General features: G+C 35.2%; 1 pseudogene; it reads right to left on the bottom strand.

Moving 5' to 3' along the window:
• Window positions 1-18,596: 18,596 nt before the first annotated feature.
• LOC101598418 lies at window positions 18,597-20,662 on the bottom strand (annotated as a pseudogene).
• Between the last annotated feature and the right edge of the window lie 4,897 nt (window positions 20,663-25,559).

The following is a 25,559-nucleotide window of genomic DNA, read 5'->3' as shown; positions in this document are numbered from 1 at the left end:
AAAGGGACATGGTTTCCCACACAAAGTCAAAGAGATCTTGGTTGCTTTCTGGGAAGACAACACTCTCTCGGGATATGGTCTCTAACAGTAACCACTGTCATTGTATTTAAAGTTCGCTATCTGTAAACTCTTATGTTATCCTAATCCTCATAGCAGCAAGTGCCTTATGTAATTCCAGCTCCTCATTATCCAGATGAAATAATCAGCCAGCTGACAAGATCCAGAACTATAGGACACTCTAAAAGGACTACCCTGAGATTAAACAAAAAAACAAACAAACAAAAAAACTAGGATTTTATACACCTTCTGCCCTCATTATACTATTCTCCTGTCTCAGGTCCCCTGCAATGATGTGTGTTTGTGTGTGTGTGTGTGTGTGTGTGTGTGTGTGTGTGTGTGTGTGTCAGAGAGAGAGAGAGAGAGAGAGAGAGAAAGGAGGAGTAGGAGGAGGAAGGGGATAAGGGGAGGGGAGGGAGAGAAGGAGGGGGAAAGGGTGCAGAAAAGCAGCAGGGGAGGCAGTGGAGGGGGGAGAGAAAATGAGAAGAGAAGGGAGTGGAGAGAGGGATGGAGAGAGAGGGAGCTATAGTGAGAAAGAGACAGGGGCATGGAGGGACAGGAGGGAGGGACTGTATAGGGTTTCCATTAAACACAGCTGCAGTCTTTCCTAGCTGGCAGGAAACATTGTTTTACATGATCCACTGGCCTGCGCCTTTTTGACACCAAATCCTGGAACAAACCCCATGGAGTTGTTAACCCAGCGGGTTCATTCTGAGAGTCTCTGGGGTTTTCTTTAGTCCTTTGCTGCTATAAAGCTTAAATTCAGATTTTAAAAAAAAGTCAGGTCTGTAGTGGCTTCTCAGAGCTCCCACATGGGCTCACAAATTGGTCAAAGGCATGCTGTCATGGTCAGCTCCCCTCCCTCCAGCCACTTCATATAGTAAAGTTCAGTGGGAAACAAGTGAGCTCCTGTACAGACACTGTATAGAAAGCTAAAGTGCAAGGGTCTTCAGAGTCTTTGTTACCCAGTTTTATCATTTGACTCATTACTCAACTTCCTATCATCTCCCTGGACCAAGATCTTTGAATGAACATGATGATAAGATAACTGATTTGTTAAGAATTTGATTTTTCAAGAAGCCAACTTTTCAGATGCTATTAAGTCAACTCTTGCTAGAAAATAACATGCCATTCTTAATTTTAAATTGGAAGACATTAGGCAGATTAATGTCACCATTCTTTTTTAAAATTTTATTTATTTTTATTATTTGAGAGAGAGAGAGAGAGAGAGAGAGAGATTGAGAGAGAAAGAGAGAAAGATTGGGCTGTCAGAACCTTCAGCAGCTGAAAAAAAAAAGTCCATCTGGCTTACTTGGGTCATAGGGAATCAAACCTCTGTCCTCTGGCTTTTCAGGCAAGTGGCTTAATGCTAAGCCATCTCTCCAGCCCAATGTCACCATTCTTAGAAAAGATTATATGACATGATTGATAGGAAAATAGATGATTAGATTTGCAGACAGAATTCTTTTTCACTTCAAACAAGTGAATAATTGTGTTCAGTTTGACTACTTTTATATTCAGTAATACAATTGAACTGTTTCAGTGCAATAAGGAAGCCCAGAGACACCTGAAAATTAGGTTGTATGGTTTAGTTAGTTTCATTGCATTTTCATCTATGTTTATCAATATTTTTTATTTTTTTTATCATTTTCTTTCTTTATTTATTAGAGACAGAGGGAGAGAGGGAAAGAGAATGGGCAGGCCAGGGCCTCTAGCCACTGCAAATGAACTCCAGACGTATGTGCCAATATGTGCATCTGGCTAATGTGGGATCTGGAGAATGGAACCTGGGTCCTAAAGCCTCACAGACAAGTGACTTAACCACTAAGTCATCTCTCCTGCCCTGTGTACCAATTTTTAAAGTGATGTCATTTTTTTTAATTTTTATTTATTTATTTGAGAGTGACAGACAGAGAGAGAAAGAGGCAGAGAGAGAGAGAGGAAAGTGGGCACGCCAGGGCTTCTAGCCACTGCATACGAACTCCAGATGCATGCGCCCCCTTGTGCATCTGGCTAAAGTGGGTCCTGGGGAATGGAGCCTTGAACCGGGGTCCTTAGGCTTCACAGGCAAGCGCTCAACTGCTAAGCCATCTCTCCAGCCCTAAAGTGATGTCATTTTTTTAAAGACCTTTGAGGATTTTCTAGTATTACTTCAAAACTGAACACAGTTATGAGACTTTATCATTGTAGTAAACCCTAAGCAACCACCCCTTTGAGGAACACTATACACTTTTCCACTCAACAGCCTGAAGAAAATTTGGTCTGTTTGTCATGTTAATGTGATGTTGAAAACATATATGAGGTTTTTATGGTGTGGTAAGTAATTTAACAACTCTGTTGCTGGCAGAAATCACCCAACTAAGAACAGCTTCTGGAAAAAGGTTTAGTTTGGCTTACAGGCTCAAGGGGAAGCTCCACAATGGCAGGGGGAAATGATGGCATGGACAGAGGGAGGACAACACCACTTGGCCAACATAAGATAGACAATAGCAACAGGAGAGTGTGTCAAACACTGGCAAGGGGCAACTGGCTATAACACCCATAAGTCTTCCCCCAACAATACACTGCCTCCAGGAAGTGTTAATTCCCAAATCTTCATCAGCTGGGAAACTAACATTCAGAACACCTAAATTTATGGGGGATACCTGAGTCAAACAACCACAATCTCTGAAATTTAAATAGTCCAATTTCTTTATAACTTTATTTCTCCACACCTAACAATAATGTATTGAACTGGTTTAAATAATTTTACTTAGCTAAATAAAGTTAAAGCTATATTCTCTGTCATGTTAAAATATATACATACCCTGGGTTTAATTTTTAAATGAAATATTTTGGGCTGGAGAGATGGCTTAGTGGTTAAGTGCTTTCCTGAGAAGACTAAGGACCGTGGTTTGAGGCTCGATTCCCCAGGAGCCATGTTAGCACAAGGGGGCGCATGCCTCTGGAGTTCGCTTACAGTGGGTGGAGGCCCTGGTGTGCCCAGACTCTCTTTCTCTCCCTGCCTCTTTCTCTCTCTGTCGCTCTCAAATAAAAATAAGCAAAAAATATTTTTAATGAAATATTTTAACATAATGATATGTGAATCTTTACATTAGTGTGCTTATTTTTAATATTCTAAACTCATGCCTATTTGAAGAAGAAACATGAATTAAAAATGATGGCTCTCCTGTTTAGGGTGATTACAGCAACTGAACCAGACTAAACAGCACATCTAATTGACTGAGGGAGGTTTGGTCACAAGTACAGTTGCTATAAAATGACCTTCAACATTTAAAGGAAATTTTAGCTTGGTGTAGTGGATCTTATCTTTAATACCAACACTAGAGAGACTGAAGTAGGCTACAGAATGAGTTCCAGGACAGCCTAGGCAAGCTCCAGTAAGTCTTTCTTAAACAAACGAACACACACACACACACACAAACACAGGAACTTTTATTGTACTAAATAGAAAGGCTTAAGGATTCTGTGATTCTAACACGAAATAATATAAAAACCTTGAATCATGAACACTGCCTTCCTTTTGCATACATGTATAAAGCTTTTTATGTTAAAGAATTTATAGAAATTAGAAAAGAATATAGAGATCCTATAAGATTCTTCAGAGTTTATCCCAATGGTGACCTCCAGTTTAAAAAGAAACACAATAGCATAAGCAGGATATTGATATTGTTATGACTTAGTGAAACAATTTTACAAAGTCTAGCCATACTTCAAAAAGTTTTCTATAGTGCATGTGTTGATCTCTGGTGAACGTATAAAGACATTCTTAGATAACAGAAGGTATTGTGTGATAATGCAAAGTATAATATTATTAAAAATGTATTGTTTTATAGACTTTTATTGCTTCTGATCCTGTCCTAATTCTTAGTTTCCTATTGTGTGTAACATTTAATTTCTTTATTATTTATTGTTTTCATGCTTATATATGTGTGCTCATTAAGAAAATTGAAAAGTGAGGAAAAGCATCATTATAATGTCAATGTCATTTTAAGTTGTTTCAGAAATAAACAGGATTCTTTCTTCTCAAAGGTGCAATTAAAACATCCACAGCAAATATGGCTGTCATTAAAATGACATTTAATTGCGCATTTGATTTTAATAAGAGCTATAGAATTTCTTTCACTTATGAATTGATTATTTTACTATAACTGAGAACCCAACAGAGATATCTTTATCTCAAATCAGGTCACATATTATTTTAAAGCATGTCAAATGATGTTTTATTTCTTTATTACAACACATTTCAAAAATTTGGGCAAAGACCAACTAAATCATTTAAATTTTCAATGGTGAAAAGTGAAAAGAACCAAAAAGACAAATGTGAATCATGCAAGCAGGAACATATTTTGAAGAAAATGTAGCTTTGTATAGTATGTTGAAGAACATTTTATCTTGAATTTGGGGAAATCTTAACTATTATAGATTGGTTCCAATTATTATTGAGACTTGAGATAGTTCCACAAATTAGTTTCATGCTCTGTATGAACTCTGGTCAATAATCAAAACAAACAAACAAACAAAAAAAAGCACTAAGCTAATTTAGTTTATTTGAAAGTGATCTATATTCCTTAAAGGAGGCATCTTATTCTTACTTATTCTATATGTTCATACTGAGTGTATAATTATTTTAAATTTTATTTAAAAAATCTAAAAGATCCTCAATTCTATTCCATTGGTCTATACTTCTGTTTTTATACCAGTACCATGCTGTTTTTGTTACTACGGCTTTGGCTATGTAATATAGCTTTTGATCAGGTAAGGTGATGCCTCCAGAGGTGTTTCTTTTGCTGAGGATATGCTTGGATATCCGAGGCCTTTTGCTTTTCCATATGAATTTTGAGATCAATTTTTCTATCTCTGAAGAACGATGTTGGGATTTTGATGTGAATTGCATTAAATCTGTAGATTGCCTTTGGAAGGATTGCCATTTTCACAATGTTAATTCTGCCTATCCAGGAGCATGGGAGGTCTTTCCATTTTCTCAAGTCTTCCTCAATTTCTTTTTTAGTGTTTTTATGTTTCCTTGTATAGATCTTTCACTTCCTTGGTTGATGTTATTCCAAGGTATTTTATTTTTTTGGTTGCTATTGAAAATGGGATAATGTCATTTATTTCAGGTTTTCATTTCAGCTTGACAAATTGTAGCAGACAGATTCAGGTTCACTGAGATGAACTTCCAGACCAGGCACAGTTATGGAGGAAGGAATATTTATTGAAGCTTACAGATCGAGGGGAAGTTCCATAATGGCAGAAGAAGCTGGCCTGCCTTCACAAGCCCAAACAGAGAGAGAGAAGCACAAGCCTAAAAGCCAAAAGTCACAAAGTACACCTCAGGAACTCCAGCTAGGCACACTTTGCATATCTTTAGAATGAAACCTGAAACCCACCACCACACCTTAAGATGCACCCAGTGGCATTACCTCCAGCCAGGTGGCTAAGGATGCAAACCACAAACAAACAACTTCCTATCTTGGGGGCCATTTATTCTATTCAAACCACCACACAAATCATCTGTCTTTAACTTGGTAACTGATATAAGTATCTTTTATGCCTCATGATCATAAAACCCATGACTCTATGCAGTATTTTAGACTTACATTTGATATTACAGATTTTCTACTATAAAATATGATGCCATTAACCCAATTCAATATTTATTTATAATTTAGAGCAAAAAACTTGTTAATGCCCAAATATTTATCATATTTATTTATCATCTAAATAATGTGACCCAAGTGAATCACATTATTATAGTTTTGTACTTAATTATAGAAAAAGTAATAGTTTTCCTTGTTCTTTCAATAGGTAAATTACAACATTGATATTAAAGCATGGTAGCAAAGAGAACTGGATTAACAGTAGTAGGTCAGAAGTTTGAACTTACTACTTCTTACTTGATGGGAAGCTTCATAACTTCCTCAAGATTCTCAGAACCTCAATTTACTCATCTTTGAAATGTAGAAAAGATACCTCCTGTCTCTTTAATGTACATTTATTGAACATACATTTAAATCACCTCAACATTCCTCCTTGACTTACGTCCAATACGTTAAAGAAAAGTTTCGAAATAAGACCATTTAAAGTTACTGTATTTTTTTCAGGTTTAAATTTGGGTCATTCTATGGTGATAGTTTATAATACAATCGGACCATCCTTTAAAATTAAATAAAATACTCTAACATTGGAAACATCCATATTTTGATAAAAACAAAAATTAACATGGCATAACATAAAAACTCATGAACTCTGCCTTCCTTTCTCATACATGTATAAAGCTTATTATGTTGAAGAATTTATAGATTTATATGAAGTTATAAGAAAAATATAGAAACCCTATAGGACTCTGTAGATTTTATCCCATTGATGGCCTCATGTTTTTTTTTAAAAGTACAATAGCACAAGCAAGATATTGATATTGTTATGACTTACTGATTTATTTCAGCTTTCATAAGTTTTACATGCATTCATTACAGTGTATATGCCCACATGTGTATTTATTTCTATGGAACTTTGTCACACTTGTGTGTATTATGTTCAGTAGTATTGCCTAAATACAGAAGTCACCACAAAGATTTTTCACAATAGGTTTTTATTCTTTATTAATGCACAGACTTAGTTTTGGATAAGCCTGTCCCTTCTCTGCTCAAATACCTTGCTTTTAGTCTTGTACCCAGTATTTCCTCTTTGACTTTCATATTACTTAAGATCTTCTACCTTCCCTACCCTTGTCCATTGTTGACTCCTTTTTCCTCTTTCATAGATTCCTTTCTAGTTTTCTGGCATCTACTCACTACTCTCCCACAATAACACTTGTATATAAAGATTCTAAGGTGGAAACAGAAAATCTTATAATAAGTGAAGTAACTCAGATACAGAAAGAAAGGCACCATATGTTTGAGCTGATTTGTGGATCTTAGCATCTTCCCACTTTATAACTTATTGATCTCTATCCTTGAGAGGTATCTTGATGATTGAACCTTTTTATTCAGTGCAATTTTCTGTGGATTTATCAGTTATTGTGTGAATTGAATTTTTTTCATTTTTAAAACTATTTTATTTATTAATTTGAGAGAGAGGAAAAATGGGCATGCCAGGGCCTATAGCCACTGCAAATGAACTCCAGAAGCATGCATCATCATGAGCATCTGGCTTATGCGGGTATTGAGGAGTCAAATATGAGTCCTTAGGCTTCACATGCAAGTGCCTTAACTTCTAAGACATCTCTCTAGCCCAAAGTTTTTTAAATCATGGACTTTGTTTGCTCACCTACTGAAAGACTTTCTATTCTTTCAAATTTTTGTAGGTCACAAGTACTACAAGTATTATTGTATAGATTTTAAAAACCACTCATACCCATTACCATATACCATTGATTTCATTTTTTCCTCATAACCACCATTTTGGGTTTTTTTGGAAAATTTGAAGTGCAATTTTGTCATTATTGAAATGGCTATTTGCCACTTTCAAGTTAATAGGAAGTGTGGCAGAAAGGATCACATTTTTTTAAAAAATTGTTTTATTTTTATTTATTTATTTGAGAGCGACAGATGGAGAGAGAAAGGCAGAGAGAGAGAGAGAGAGAGAGAGAGAGAGAGAGAGAGAGAGAGAGAGAGAGAATGGGTGCTCCAGGGCCTCTAGCCACTGCAAACAAGCTCCAGACACATGCGCCCCCTTGTGCATATGGCTAACGTGAGTCCTGGGGGATCGAGCCTCAAACCGGAGTCCTTAGGCTTCACAGGCAAGTGCTTAACCGCTAAGCTATCTCTCCAGCCCACTTTTTTTTTTTTTTTTTGAGGTAGTGTCTCACTCTGGTCCATGCCGACCTGTAATTCACTGTGTAGTCTCAGGGTGGCCTGGAACTCAGCAATCCTCCTACCTCTGTCTCCCAAGTGCTGCAATTAAAGGTGTGCACCACCAAGCCCAGCAGGATCACATTTTCTTGATCAGTACTGATACATCTGATCTATGTAATGGAAAAGAAATATACCAATTACTTGTTGCAGTCCCTGTCATGGTAGCATTCTGTCTTTTGCCTTTTTTTTTTTTTTGCTTTGCTTTGTTTAGTTTTAAACTTCTGACAAAGAAGACTTAAAAGTGCAAGAAAAGCATCTTAAGTAGGTACAGTGTGTTGTACTAGTGCACTACACTCATGCATCATTTTTAAAAGTGAAAAAAAGGTCAAATTATATTACTTTTGATTTTACATTAACATTATTAAATATTGGAATTTAATTTGAAATTCCCAAGGAAGGTAATTTTGAGAGATTTATCAGTTTTAGGAAAGACACAGACGCAGTTACTTTTTAGAATTTTGTCAGTGGAGAAGGATAAAATATTTTCACTTTGATTAATTTTCTCCTGGTCAGAATCAGTACTTGTACTGATCTTTGTTTGTATTTGAAGTACCAACCCACACATACATTGTGTTTCTTACTGTATTTTAGAATTGTGGTGAGGTCTGGGTTCTCTAAGCTTCTGTTTCTCTTTATGTTTTCCCTATTAAATAATGAAGTATTGGATAGTTCAGTTTGTTTTTCATGTTAGTGAATGACTGTCATAAGGACATGGCTTGGAAGTCATTATCACTTTCCTCTTATGCAGCAAATCTTCATGTAACCAGCTCAATAAATCACAATGCCTATTGGAACATCATCTAGGGCTTAGAACTATTTTTGTAGTAGTGGGTTTAAAAATTAAAGAAAAAACATTTATTATGACAAAATGTTATTAAATTAGCCATTTCTTGCTTCATCTTTTTAGAACTCATCACAGTTGATTTAGTCTCTGTAGTGTGTAGATAAATTGAATCCCCTAAAGCCTGACTGCTTGAATGTTTTTCATTTGCCATCATAAACACTAAGGTCCTGCATTTTGTCAGTTCTATATAAGCATAAGGGAATTAGCTCAATTTCAGTGGTCAAAATTTTTCTTCCTTCTACAGTAATGTGGTTTGCTGTGCTCCAGCTGCTTACCTGGATACTTAATTCTTCTTTGAAAAAAATGAATTTCTTTTCCCTATAAAATATATATTACACCATGGATAAAGGTATTGGTCATAATAAGATTATTTAAACTAGAAAATAATAGATGAAATTCAGCAAATTCACTGCTAGGAGTAGAGCTAAGATTAGTTCAATATCTGATGACAACAATATCTATGCAAAAGTGAATGAAATAATTCTCTGCTATTAGAGTGAAATAAGTAATTATAAGGATATTGCAAAATACATGACTGAAAATGTATTGGACAAAATTAAGAATTAAAATTAATAAACCATGGAGTTGGAAGTGATATTCCAACCCATAATTTTTTATATTAACTCTTTCTAATAGACAATTTCATTTACAAAAATAGTTAATTTAATATTTTTATTAGTTAATTGCAATAAAGTCTATTACAAGAATCCTTTTTGTTAACTAAAACTTGCAGCATAGTTTAAATATTTACCACTATCAAAGAAGAAGGAAATAAAATTTATTATGTGAACTTGTGCTATGAAACAAACAGATTAGAAATATTTTACAGACAACACTATAATGTGCACTTGTACTTGGAAAGGGGCACAATATTAATGAATAATCTACTGAAGTGCAGTGTGTTTTAAAGCTTTGTCACTTATAAAAACACATTTGAGATGAGTCACTGGAGAGTTTTGAACATTTAAGATTCAATTATTGCCTATTATCAAATTAAACTAATAAAATATTTTAAGAACATATCTTTCATTCCAAAATATCTCAAATATTAGGTACACACTATGAATATATATCATAGCTTATTCTGAGATAATTTCACTTTATGTTCTCAAATGTCACATCCCGGAAAGCACAGCTTTCATTTTGTCTTTGAATTGACTTTTTCTTTAATGAATTTTTATGAACTTCAGACCTCTTATTTATATGTCACATGTGCTTGAGTGTACCTATTGTGACTCCTACTAAGTAAGATTAAATCTGAAGTGAACTCTACCTTGAAGAGCTGGGGAAAGCCATGCGCTAATGTGCATAAAATGAAAACACAATTTTGAATACTTCTAGCCTTTCCTTTACGTTTTGTTTAATCTCTTTTAACTGTGGCATGCTGTAGGGGAAATCCTTTCGGGAAATTATAGTTCTTCCTATCTTTGCATCTTATAGCATGACTCTTTGCTGAACTTTGAAAATTTTATTTTAGATCTCTGCTGTTATTTCCAGTATGATTTGCATCCTATCTGACAAATGATTATTGTTTGAGTAAGAAATTCTTATTATTTGTTACAGTTTATTCCTTAAAATTTACATATAGTGAGTGATTAATTATTTTAAGATAATTTTCCTTTCATTTGGCCATTTTACAAAGCTGAAGTATCTATCATTTTTGGAATACTATATGTCTTGACATATGCTTCCATTAATCAATACTTCAACATCCATTTTTTCCCCCAGGAATCAGATGAAAAGATTTTGTTTGTTTGTCCATGAGATTTAATTGGCTAATTATATTTTCTATATATTTGTCTAAGTGTGTTACAAAAGTCCAGCATGTCAGAAAAGGGCTTTTAAAAATATTTATTTGTTTATGAGGAGAAAGAGAGTGAAAGAGACAGGAGACATAAAGAGTATGGGTGCTTCAGGGCATCTTGATCCTGCAAACAAACTCCTGATACATGTGCGGCTTTGTGCATCTGGCTTTGTATGGGTATTGGGAAATTGAACCGGAGCAAGCAGGCTTTGTAAGCAACTGTCTTTTACTGCTGAGTCAGCTTCATAGTCCTAAAATGGTTCTTTAATGTTTCTTATGTCCCATATATTTGTAGTTGTAATTTTTCACATACATATGTGTATTTGTGTACATACTTATTTTTAGTTACATCTTTCAATGTATGCATATGTGTGTGATATTGGATATATCCATATATCTATCTATCTATCTATCTATCTATATATATATATATATATATATATATTCCAATATTATTGTTTGCTTAAGATCATGCATGTAACCATTACCCTTTATAATTGCCAGAAAATATTTTCCGGAAATGATTTATTCATATGTAATAATAGTTTTTTATATTTTATTTATTTATTCATTTATTTCATAGAGAGAGAGAGAGAGAGAAAGAATGAGTACACAAGGGTCTCTATTGACTGCAAACAAATTCTACATGCATACACCATCTTGTACATCTGGTTTACATGGGTACTGGGGAATTGAACCTGAGTCCATAGGCTTTGCAGACAAATGCCTTAACTGCTCAATCATTTCTCCAGCCCAAACAATAGTTTCAATTTCATAAGATCATCAATAGTTTAAAATCTTCAATACCAAAAGGCAATGGATTTTATTTTAGAAAGATTTTTATTACTATTTCATCTCTCATTTTCTACATACCTAACCTAATGATAGTGTTTTTATACTTCTTAGTAGTTTGGAACATGGTTGGATATTTATTGAAGGTCATAGTAATGACACTTCAGGATCTTCTCTTATTAAATCCATTCTGTCTAGTGTCCACTCTTATTTATTTCCATAATTTATAAGATCCTAGGAAGCATTCATCCATTTACAAAATAGCTAACAAATGTATTTTATGTGGTTTGGTAGTAAGGAGTACATAGGTTTTAGATTGAAATCAATTTGTGCTAGAATTCTGATTTTGTTACTTTCTGGAAGAGTGTTTGTAGGAAAATCTCTTATTTACTGTGTGCTTCAGTGTTCTCACTTACAATATGTTGATAATGATACATAACTACCTTTCAGGCTATAATAACAATAGCATATCATGGTGGTTCGAATGTAAAATGACCCACATAGCTTAATCCTCAACCAATAGTATGTTGTAAAAAGTTGTGGAACCTTTATTAAGGAAAACTTCACTGGAAGAGGTATATCACTGAGGGAGGGTCTTGAGGTTTTATGGCACATCCCCACTTGCTGTTCTTTCTTTTTACTTTCTACCTGCTGATGTGAGGATGCAATATTGGCTTTCAGATTCGGCCATGGTTTCACTGACAGTAATGGAGTTCCCCTAGAAATTATAAACCAAAAATAAATCTTTCTGGGCTGGAGAGATGACTTAGTGGTCTCTAGGTCCCAAGTAAGCCAGATGTGCATGCCACCTTGCACATCTGGCTTTAAGTAGGCATTAGCGAATCAAACCTGGGTCCACTGGCTTTGAAGGCAAGCACCTTAACCACTAAACCATCTCTCCAGCCTCATGTAATAGTTTTGCAATATCTCCTAATTTATGGTTATCTCTTCACTCTACCTTGTTCATCAAGTTTCCATTTTTTGCATATATATATATATATATATATATATATATATATGGAGAGAGAGAGAGAAAGAGAGAGAGAGAGAGAGAGGGCCTCACTGTAGCCCAGGCTCACCTGGAACTCACTCTGTAGCTCCAGGCTGGCCTTTAATTCACAGTGACCCTCCGACCTCAGCCCTGGAATATATATTTTAAATGTTACCCTAAAACTAAGTTATTATAGCCAATAATCTAAGTTTTTCAGTTATGCTAAATCTCAGATTTTAACCAACATTTAGTAATTCTATTTTATATATTGTGTCTTCTTTCTAAGAAGATTGTTGTTTTAAAGCAACCATATATTTTACACTTATGTCTCATTCCATCCCCATTTCTATTCTTCATCCTTCAAGCTGTCAGCCTCATGATTCTATTTTATTATAGAGAAACTTGTTTTAATCTACCATAACTAAAACTGAAAATTTGATTGCATGTATACTAATGATTTTCACATTCTTTGTTCTTGCACCTCTATTTAATCAGTGCATTCATCTTTATTGTCCCTTGAGACCATCATCCTTATTTGTCCTCTGATTCTTCAGAGTCAGTGTTTCTCTTCCACCTACATCTTTGTTTGTAATGTGCTTTTATTTAAGTGCATATTTTACTATGTTTCAGAATGTGTGCTTGCTTTTTCTACCATTGTTAATTATCTTCACACTGTTTATTATCTTTCATTACCATACATTTTTGAATGAATTTTTTCAGTGATCGAATAGTACTTTTTTCCCTTGCAATTGACTATACTTTCTACTTTTTTCAGATTTTTTCCCCACAGAATGGAACTCATGCCAGCCAAAGACTGTCCACCTACTTTTTTTGTATTTACTTTAGTATCTGACTAGATAATAGACACATGAAATTCCTAATCAAATCTTGATAAACATGCTTAAAGCACTCTTAGTAAGTAGAGATCACTATCCACATAGACAAAAACATGTATAAAAAGTCCATGATTGAGTGCTGGTGAGAGGGCTCAATGGTTAAGGGGGTTTGCTCACAATGCCTGACATCCTGGGTTCAATTCCCAAAGTGCCCACTTGAGCCAGATGCACAATATGGAACATAAGTCTGGAGTACATTTGCAGTGGCTAGAGGCCCCAGTGTGCTCATTTATACCTTCACTCTGCTTGTGAATAAACAAATTAATGAATGAATATTTAAAAGTTCATGATTTAAAAAAAAAAACATCATGAAACTTGAAACAGAACCATAAGAGGGTGTTTTAGTTACTTTTACCTGACATAAGCAAGTAAAACAAGAAAGGGTACAACCCATAGTGGTGGGAATATGAGGCAGCTAATCACAAAGCATTCATACCAGAAAGAAGAGAGTCATGAGTGTTGGTGCCCAAAGAACTTTGGTATCGTTTCTTAACAGCAGTTCTTTAGTCCATCATGTGAATAATGCATAACTAATCTCATCGATCCACTTTAGAAGAACACATTTCTTTTCAGATTTTGGGTATAACTATTTGCAATGAATGATACTGAATGTATGTTTGGTATGTATTTGTGTTTGTTTCCCTTAAATTATCAGAAGTGGCAAGAGAGAATCAAAGCACCCCTAGATTTAAAATTTTCACATAGGAGCAATTTATTCTCCATATATGTATATTGCTTTGCTTTTTCCATCACCTTTATATGACAGTATCCCCACTGTCTTACGGAAAGAACTTTTGAATTTTTTTAAATATTATTTTTTATTTTTTTCTTTGAGAGAGAGAGAGACAGACAGACAGACAGAGAGTTGGAGCACCAGGGTCTCAGCCTCTGCAATCAAACTCCAGAAGCTTGCACCACCTAGTGGGCATGTGGAAACTTGTGCTTGCCTCACTTTTATGCATATGGCTTACCTGGGATCTGGAGACTCTAGCATATGTCTTTAGCGATGCAGGGAAGTGCCTTAACTGCTAAGCCATCTCTCCAACCCAAAATTTTTATATTATTATTTTTTTTCCTTTTAAAAGAATTTTTGATTAACTTGTTATGAGCAAGGCTGAGAATCTTTCAATATTCTAAGGTCCATTTCTACTTCTCATTCTGTGAATTTTCTCAGTACTGTGAATATTGTTAATATATTTTTGTCCATTTCAAGTGGACATGCCAATCTTTTTCTTAATTTCTATGCTATTTTACATGTTGGCAATATTATACCCATTTTTCTTATATGGATTGCTCTCTCAGAGCTGGTCATTTGTCCTCTGACCTTGTATGTTTTCTTTCTAATTCAACCTGTTTTCCCCTTTTTTAAAATTAAATTGAAACTTTGTATGGATACATGATATGTTGGTACCATTATTCCTCTCCTCCCTGCCCCCACTCCATTTAGGGTTCCCTTTATTGGGGTTGCAAGTATTCACCATGGAGTTGAGAGTTATGAATTGTGAAAACAGCAGTCAGTCATTGGGGCTGGGTCAATGCCCTCTGGTTATTCTATTCCACCCTGTGGCTCTTACACCTTTTCCACACCCTCTTTCACAGAACTCCCTAAGCCTTGGTGGGTGTGCTTTAAGTCTACTTTAGTGTTGAACTATCCGCAGCTTCTGGATTTCTGCTTTGGTACATTTTGAAAATCCTCAATGTTTGTCTCCATCACTCTGGCTCAGGTTGTCAGGTTCACCATGGAAGCAGCATTCTTGGTAAACTCATCAATTCCTTTGTGTTTTCACCTGTACCCCAGCTAATGAGTTAGGATTGGTTCACCTGCTGAAATGGAGGCAGTTATCCTTGTCCTTTTGATAACTTTTAGTTGTCCTTGGTTCTCACTGCTTTCTTAAAAAGAAAACAGATTCTCTAATGGAGAATGAGATCAGGATAGGTTAAGGGTATAAGAATAGTTAATTTCGAGAAATTTTATGGTTGTAGCCTTACTTCTGGTCAAAGACTAGTGGAAGCTTCTCACTGGAGTTCATAATGTTGGTCTCCACAGGATTCTGACTTAGTTCCCAGTTCCAGTTATGATTTCCTTTCCACTGAACCAATCTCTTAGCTAATCAGAAAGGTATTGGTTACTTACATAAAGTAGGTGCCACTATTGCACAGGTGTGTATACCTTGTCAGTATGGCTGATTGTATACAGAAGGAACCCATGCTTACTCACAACCTTGTTGGGCCCTTTTGCCCAGCATTTCATGTCATGGTTTTCATCACTATATGGACTAATCATCTGGGAGCTGACTTCCTTCCAGATTCAGCCAAACATATCAGCAAACAAATATAAACACATTTATGAAACCAAATTTACATACATATGGAATGCATTATGGTGTAGGATTTAAAGTATATATATATATATATATATATATATATATATATATATATATATACTTTTGTATAATCACTTCCCATTTCTCCAGACTATATATAGAGAGCCTATATTATTTTTCCTTTTGTGAGGTAGGTCCTCATGTTAGCTCAGGCTGGCTTCAAACTCACAGTGATCCTCCAACCTCTGCTTCCCTAGTGCTGTGATTAAAGGTATGCTCCATCAAGCCTGGCTTATAGAGCCTTTATTTTGCTTGGAAGAATTTATTTAAACTTACAGTTCAAGATGGTAGAGTCCATCATGGTAGGGAAAGAGTGGCAGGAACAGTAAACCAGTGTCAATGAGCAGACACAAAGGTGGGTGAGAGCAAACACAAAGCATGGCTAGAGCCTAAATCTATGCCTCCAGTGGTACACCTTCTACAGCAAGACTATAGCTGCTAAAAGTTCTACAATCTTCCTAAACAGCACACCAATTAGAGATGAAGTACTCAAACACAGGAGTCTATGCAGGTCCTTTTCATTCAAACCACCACAACCACAGATAACTAAGGCAAAGATAGCCCCTTGAATACTTTAGTTCCTATGTTTTCTCCACAAAGCCAAGGCAGATTCAGCAGCATAAACCATTTGAAATGTTTAATTCAACTTTGATCTAAGACAAAGTTTTCCTTATCCTTATGGACCTCCCTGTGGACATGCCAGTTAGAAAGTCCTAGTGCATGCTAAATCCATTTCCATGTGCTATGGAGAGGCTGTTTCTCACGACTGAGTCATTTGCTGGGGTCTCGCCCATGCTTTTAAACTGCTGACTTCTTGATCAATCATGATGATCACTCCTCTGCTTCAGTTTTAACTGTCTCCAGAGCATCAGCTCCATTATTTCCAAGTGTCTGATGGGTTTCCTCTTTGGGTATCTATAAGGCAATATTGCAATGGAAACATTTCCCCTTCTCTCTCTATACCTGTGCCTTCTACCATTACATGCCTATATATCCCAGTAGTATTTAGCTTTCTGCATTGCTTCTGTTGCCATCTGGGTATCTGTGCTGCAGCAGAGACAAAAATGAATCAGAGAAGAGAGGTGGGAAGACATAAATGCAACATAACAAAGGCCACTTCTGCTTCATCCTGCAGGCAGGGAAGACATCAAAAAGGACTAGAGATCTTGGGTAATGTCTCATGTCCTCAAGTAGAAAGGCCCTTCAGGTAAACAAATTCAATTTTACTTTATTCTTATTTCCCGTGGTAACCAGGACTAGCGCAGCAGTTAGTGAACAGCCCCTATCAAGATAGTTGATAATTCATGATGTGGACCCATCCCAAGATAGGCACCAGGTAGTGCTTCTTTCCTGCCCATTGGAATTTTCCCTACATGCAGCTCTTTGCTGAGAATATCTAAAAATTCCTGAGACTATATTCCAGGTCAGCCTGGGCTATAGTGAGACTACCTCAAAAAGCCAAAATAAATAAATGAAATTTCTAAGTGTAGTAAAGTGTCTTTTAATCCCCAGGAAGAAATCACTGAGACAGCCCTTTTCAGGTTTTGTCTTTTAAGTACTTAAGATACAGTTCACACACTGGATACAGCATTGTGTGATAAGAGGTGAGGTGTCTTTCTCAGTCAGAGGGTTAGGTCTTAGCTAGGCAGGCACCAGAAACTCTACCTTCAGCCATTCCATTCCTTCTGACTGGAGTGATTGTCATGTCCCATTTATTTTTTGCACTCTGCAATGTGCAAGTTTTAAGTTGGGACATTTGCTAAAACAAGAACAAAGTGCTCACTGAGCTCCAGTTCATTTAGCCTTCTTCCCTCCCATCCAAGATCAAGGTGTTTTCTAAACAAACCTCAAAGCTCTTTAACATCGATGTGTACTTCAATAACGTGTACACTACAGTGATGTACAACTATATTCTAACAGTTCAGTACCCAAGACCCCTATAAAACAATTGCCAAGGCCTAGGATTATCACAGTATGCAAATGCAGTAGGAAAATCATTACCTGCTTAGTCTCCTTCATGTGGGCAGGTTTAACATGAGAAGAATAACCCATGCTACAAGACGAGATTTCATTTTACAACTGTAGTAACCAAGTCCATAAAGGCTTGAATCTGTCCCAGTAGTTTCTAAAACATTTGTCCCATAGTGGCAGTGGCAAAAATAATGAAATCTTGCAAATGTATACTTAGTGGGACCCTGGTGGACACTAACTTCAAAAAAACATGGTCTATAAGACATTAAAGTCTTACTTTTAGTTTCTGTACTGTTCCTTTTAATAACAATGTCTAATTAAAACATCTGTAAAATAGTGATAGCTTTAATTTTACGTAAAATTTCCCAAACCATCTTCTACACAGAATATAATAGGTATCTACAATGAATAAGTTATTAATGAAACTATCATTTTAATATAAAATTGGGTTCTAAATTTAAATTAGTTATCCCTGGCTAATGAAGAGAAAATGAAGTCATCTATTCTGGGAATACAGGACAGAATCCACTTCTCAACATTTGTTAAAAGTTCGCTTGATCAGTTGGCAGAAAGACCATGTATTTTTACGTTTTCTGTCTTGAAGTCCACTTGGTAGTTTTGGGTTTCACAGTTAAACTATCAAAATGACAGCCTAATATGCATATGAATGCATCACTGTACAGTTTAAAAACTACCATTCAGTTTTCTTCACAGACAATTCCCCTCTTTTTTTCTGGTGGGGAGACAATAAAGAATGTTCCCTCTCAGCCTATGATCCTGATGAATATTTTAAAAGGAGTGGCATAAAATCTCAGCTGTCTCTTTCTTTGGGTATCTTCTTCTTTTACAAATAAAACAAAAGGAATCAGCAAGACTTAGTGCTGGCTGCAATTCAATCCCTTTCTTTCTAATTACTGTACAATACAAAGGTTCCCAGCACTGAATGGTATGAGTTAGTAAGGGATCCCCTCCCCACAATGGCAGCTGCATTTCAAGTTGCTTCACAGCAGGTGCTGCAGAACATAGTCCATGGCCTGAGAAAAGCTAAATTATGAAAACAGGTGGATTATTTTTTTCTTCATCAGCTGCTTGGTAATTTCCAGTTTAGACTAAAATGCCCAGGATGCCAGTGTTCTGAGACCCACCATCATCCCTGCAATCATCTCCTACCATGAAGGCTTCCTCTGGTGCACAGGCAATGTCCCTCTATGCTTCAGAAAGAACATCTTCTCTGGTTTTCCCATGACTATAGCTTTGGTGTCTGTTGCATACTCTGATACAGTGACAAATGGTCCCAGCCCCAGTGCTAAGCCATCTTTCCTCTTGTAATACCTGGCTTTGTGACTGGCTGGCTATCAGAGGTGCCCCTTCCAGGAGTAACTGGAATGCTTTATTCAGAATTTGGTGATGGAAATGTTCTGGCGCCAATCCTATGAACACAGTATTAGGATCACTTATGTGTATTCCTTTGAAATCAGGTAATGCTCGACCATCAACCAGCAGCATGAGCCTTACTTGTTTCTGCTCTACTAAATTTCTTGCTGCAGTCAGCAATGCAAATATTTCATCTTTAGAGATATCAAACTCCAGGTTTTCAGTCTTTCCAGTAGGTCTTGTTTGCTTTCTTTGGTTGTATTTGTAACAAATTTAACCATCACAAAAGCACATAACCCTCACTCCACAAGTCGTCCAGAAAGGTCAGCCCACCACTCATTTGCCAGCCACACCTCCACCTCCATACCTCCCGCAGATGGAGGAATGGACCTACAGCCTATTTTTATTCATATAGTACACACACACACTCACACATTTGAGTCTGTCTATCTCTCTCTCTCTCTCTCTATCTATCTATCTATCATCTATCTATCTATTTATCTATGTACATATATATATATATATATATATATATATATATATATATATATATAATTTGAATATCGTGACTTGTTAAATGGTTTGACTATTTGTGTAATGTAACATTTAATGGTTCAGCATATAAATATATATATTGTTTGGTTTTTCGAGGAAGAGTTTTTCTCTAGCCCAGGCTGACCTCGAATTCACTATGTAGTCTCAGGGTGGCCTCGAACTCATGGCAATCCTCCTACCTCTGCTTCCCAAGTGCTGGGATTAAAGGCGTGTGCCATCACACTGGGCTTCATTCTTTTGTTGTTGTTCATCATTCTTCTATCTCTAAAGTTTTAATTAATGTAACATAATATGCTCAGATTTTACATGTAAAATTTAATGAGTTTTGAAAAATACATTACCAACAGTACAGCACACCAGTTTAACATTTTGAATAATTGTATTACCTTATCAACTTTCTTGTGGCTCCTTTTGATCAACTCTCAACTCTGAGAAGTAATCATTAGGGTGCCTTTTCTCTACCAGGATATTTTATAAATTGAATTATACAGTATTTATTCTTTTATGCCGGCTTTTTGGTTTTAAAATATTCTGAGATTCATTAACCCACTTGCTATTATACAAACATAGCTTTTCATTGCACTGTTGTATCTTATCTTGTGGATAAATTACAATTACAGTTTATTTATTCTTTCACCCACTTAAAGACCTCTTGGGGGATTGGTAAGATTGCTCAGTGGATAAAACATTCATGGCTCAAGCCTGAGTTCCTGAGTTCAACCCACCAAGTTCATGTAAAAAGACAGACCCTCACAAAAATGTCATGACATATACACCTACACTCACACAGGAACACCCATGTGTACAAATACAAAAATTAAAATAGAAAAAAGCACCTTTATTACTTATCAATTTTAGCTACTTTGAATAGAGCTATCTTGGACAATAATATATAACTATGTGTGAATGTGTATTTTCACTTGTGTAGAGTAAATTGCTGTGCCAATAAATAGATAAATAAAACTAACAAACTATTTTTATAGAGTGGCTATCAAATTTTGTATTGGGGGTTGTATTTATTCTGCCTCCTCAACAACATTTTCTGTCACCTGCATTTTTAAGTTTATTTTATCTTACATGAAATTTTATCCATTGAGGTTTTATGTATTTTATCTTGATGATCCTTGGTGCAAGGCATTTTCCCTTATGACAATTACTTATTCATATATTTGCTTTTGTGAAATACCTAATGAAATATTTGGCTTATTAAAATTCATTTAAGTGTCAAATTATAGAAGTTAATTATGGTTTTCACTTGGGAAACATAGTGATCACTAAAGGTTTTAATTTTGAGGAAATACTATTTATCATTTCTTCTTTTATGCAAGGTTCATTCTTTTTTGTAAATTCATTATGTAGGTGCTAAAACTGTGAAAGTACCAAAAAACTTGATAATTATATATATTTAGCTTGATTTCATCTGTCTTGAATCAACTATTCTTTGTGGTAAAAGGTATGCATTCTCCCAAGACCTCATCACTGAAGCAGACCTAAAATGAACCCAACATGGCTCAGGGAAATTTGTTGAAGAGGGAGTGGAAAGAATGTCAGAGCTACATGTTGGATCATGATACACAGAGACATTTCTTTCTACCTATAACTGATGGCTAATCCCACAATGCATGACCCATATACCCCAACAAGTAGGGGCCACAGGGAGGATGGAAGATAGGGAGGAGGCTAACAATGGTACCAACTTGACTGTATTCAATTTCAAAACTAATAAAAAAATAAAAGGGTATGAATTGTGGTTCATAATTTTGCATATAGATAGCAGGTTGTTTCAATATTTTGAAAACCTTCTGCTATTCTTTTTAACATATTTTTAAATATTTTATTTATTTGAGAGAGAGAGAGAAAGAGAGAGATGCAGTTATATAGATTGTGTTAGAAACATAATGGCTATAATAATGACTTTCTCATTAAACAAATTTGAGAACCAATTTGAAAATAGCTTTTTTCTCCTGTTTGCCAAATTATTTACTATTTTGATCAATTTGTATTGCTGTAATAAAATATCATAAGAATTGAAATTGTACCTCCATGATATGTATGTGCATAGAAATTGCAAAGATTTGGATTCAGTCCTTAGCACCAACACCAATTACATATAAAGAACACATTTAATTTTTCACTGTTCCAGAGGGCCAAAGAATACAAAAATTAAGTACAGGGCAAAGAGAGAGAGAGAGAGAGAGAGAGAGAGAGAGAGAGAGAGAGAGAGAATTATTGCTTAATAGACTCAGAGTTTCAATTTTCAAACATGAAAATGTTGTCATTTGTGATGTTTCATGATAGTTGCAAAATAGAGTGAACGTTGAGTTTTGAATACTGGTGAATATTTAAAGACTTTCAAAATAATAATGTACATTTTACCACAGTTAAAACATTTATTACATCATTCATATGTAGAATTTTGAATGAACACAAGTCTGATTTTTCTGAAACAAGTACTCAAAGGTCCAATTGTGGAAGTTTATAGTAATTACATGTTTATTTTTCTAAGAAACTGTCAAGTTGCTTAAAATGGCTGTTTCTTTTACTTTTTTTCATTAGAATATGTTTCTTATCTAATTTATTCAAATTTTCACCTACATTTTTACCATCGCTTATCTTAGCCATTCTCATAGATGTGTGACCACATCTTTTTTTTTTTTTTTTTTTTTTTTGGTTTTTCGAAGTAGGGTCTCACTCCAGCCCACGCTGAATGGAATTCACTATGGAGTCTCAGGGTGTTCTACCTCTGCCTCCCGAGTGCTGGGATTAAAGGCATGTGCCACCTAGCCTGGCCCACATCTCATTTTGATCTTATTTTTTCATTCATTTAATAATGGTTGAACTATCTATATTTTCATATGCTAATTTTCAATTTGTATATATTCAGTAAAATATTTATTGATGACTTTTGTCTGCCTGGAAGATTGGGTCTTATCAAATTCTAAACAATACCTATTGTCTGATAGGTGAATGAAAATTAACATATCCTAGTCTATAGCTACAGTTTGTAGCTACATCCATCCTCTTAATGTAGACATTTACAAAACAAAAAATACTGTTGAAGTCTAAACTTATTTATTTCCCTTACTGATATTATTTTTGATGTCAAATCTACCAGTTCTTTGCCTAGTCCTAGTTTTCAAAGTTTTCTTCTAATTTGATAGTTTTACCCTTTATGTTTCATTTATGCATTGATTTTATCTTATGATTTGCATGGAGTGTGAGGCACAGGTTAAAGCTGGTTTCCTTTGCTATGGCTGTCCAGTTGCTCTAGTGTGATGCTGCTAAATGACCCTTTTCTTTATTGTATTATGTTGTACTTATACTAAATGCAGTTGGGTATTTTTTAGCTTCACTTATGTGTGAATCTATTTGGTTCTATTGATTTCTGTATCTACTCTTTACCAGCACCACAGTGTTTTTGGTTTCTGTAACCATATGTATGAGCTGAAACATACAATAGAGTTGTTTCTCCCATTTTATTATACTATTTCACTTTATTCTTGTAAGTCTTGCTTATACTATTGTTAATTTTAATATTGTATAATGTTGTTTCTAATGAAAGTGTGTAACTTTTGCACAACTGTAGAGTCAAAGATAATAAATTGAATCTTTGTAGTGTGGGGACCATCTATTCTTTTAGAATAACTGTCAGTCAATAAAAAAAATCTTTGTGAAATTTTGACATGAATTCAATGCAGAAATCAATTTGTGAAAATTGGCGTCTTTTCTGAGATGGATATTTTAATTCACAAGCATGACAGTACTACATATCATTCTGTATTCTTTTATTTGTGTAATTACATTGTGTAAATTTCAGCACACTGATCCCATGCTGCAGCACACTGATCCCCATTTATATGTAACTGTGTAATATTTTCAGATCAACTGAAAAAGATTTTGTGTTTTAATTTTGTTTTCCATTGGTAAGTATAGTATAATATGATTTTTAAATTTTTACTTATTTATTTATAATAAAGAAAGAGAGCTAGCAAAAGAGAGAGAATGGGTGTAATAGGGCTTCAACCCACTGCATACAACCTCCAGACATATGGGCCACCTTGTGTATCTGGCTTACATGGGTACTGGGGAATTGAACCTGGGTTCTTAGGCTTCATAGGCAAGTGCCTTATCCACTAAGCCATCTCTCCAGCCCTGATATTGTTTTATGTGTGAGGATGTTGTAACTTTGTGAATTCTTTTAACAATCCCAGGACTTTTTAGTATAAACCTTGGAATTTATATGTGGAAAATGATGCTATCTGTAAATAGTTTCAATTTTATTTCTCCATTTCCATTTCATATTCATTTTATTCATTTTCTTGCCTTTTTGCAGTTGTACACCTCTTGTTACTATGCAAAATACAAACAGCTACAGTACAAATCTTTTCTTTCTCTTCTCATTTTAAATGTACTCTTTTGATCTATGAAGTGTGGCATTACTTGTGCTTTGTATAGGAATTTATTTTTATTTATTTTTTGAGGTAGGGTCTTGCTCTAGACCAGACTGACCTGGATTTCTCTCTGTAGTCTCAGGGTGGCCTCAAATTCATGTTGACCTCAGATTCCTTAGTGCCTGGTTTTATAGGTACTTTTGATCAAGTTGAATATCTCCTTTCAAATTGCAAAGCAGCTTTTTTTAAAAAAAAATTAAATTTATTTTTATTTACTTACTTGAGAGCAACAGACAGCGAGAGAAAGAGGCAGATAGAGAGAGAGAGAGAGAAAGAGAATGGGCGCGCCAGAGCCTCCAGCCACTGCAAACGAACTCCAGACGCGTGTGCCCCCTTGTGCATCTGGCTAACGTGGGTCCTGGGGAATCCATCCTCGAATCGGAGTCCTTAGTCTTCACAGGCAAGAGCTTAACCGCTAAGCCATCTCTCCAGCCCGTAAAGAAGCTTTCTTAAAAATTAGGCATAAGTGTGTTTTGAATTTTGTCAAGTATATTTTATATAAGAATTCATAAAAGTCTAATTTTTCTTACTTAACTGGTTACCAAGGCAAAGTATTTGATTAACTTCCAAATGGCAATGCAAACTTGTTTATTTAGGAAAGAAATTATTAATATGTCACAGTGTGCATTTTATATGTTTTCAATAGAGAAGGTGGATGCAGTTGGAAATGATCATATGAATCCAGTCTCAGGAAATGAAATATCATGTTTTATCTCATTTGTGGTTCCTAGATTTTATATAGATACAAAAATCTTGCACATGTATGACATAAAAGTAGAATAAAAACTGTCTAGGAGCAAAGGAGACTAGTGGAAGGAGTGGAATGAAAAGGGAAGATAGGGAAGTATGCAGGGGAATATGTTCAACTTACTTTTATGGAAATGCTTTTATGTAACACAGTGCCATGTACAATGAGTATATACAATGCAAGTAATTTAAAAAGTTGCCTTTAGTTTTTGTACCTTGTAATTTGTTCCATGATATAGTTGCAAAACCATAGGTAATTTGGAAATGAAATCCAACTCTTAAAATGAGAATAAAAGAATGTTTTTATTAAACCTGTGATCAATTTTGCCTTATAACTTACCGCTTGTGAATTTACACATATTCCTGTAATTTTAAGGCTTATTACAAGCATAGAAAAATAGATAACCTCATTTCTTACAATATGAACATTACTCTGATCTCATTTTACAGATAAACCAACATTCTTACTATGTCTATTTTGTACATTAGAACAAAATGCACCATTTCATGTGATTAACATTCCCTGAAGAGAAATTTGAATTCAGGTGTGATTGTAGAAAAAAATAATGATTGGTACTTATATTCATTCACTTGGAATTGTCAATGAAGTAATACATCAAGTCTGGAAGGGAAATACAGTTTATTAGTCATTAAAATAATTTTGCTGTTTTTATTTGGATAAAAATTATATCAAAATACCTCAATAGACTTTGGTATTGAGTGAGGTGCTGGTCCTTCCTAAAACATCTGGAGAATTATTCTGTATGTTGTTACTATATCGTCAGAATGCTGCTTTGGAGTTGGTTTAGTAATGTCAGCCTTATTAGTGGCAGTAAC

This window comes from Jaculus jaculus, chromosome X, assembly GCF_020740685.1.
Source record: "Jaculus jaculus isolate mJacJac1 chromosome X, mJacJac1.mat.Y.cur, whole genome shotgun sequence".
In the NCBI taxonomy this organism is placed as follows: Eukaryota; Metazoa; Chordata; class Mammalia; order Rodentia; family Dipodidae; genus Jaculus; species Jaculus jaculus.
Note: the sequence above shows the minus strand (reverse complement) of the source record. Positions and strands in the feature narration are given on the sequence as shown.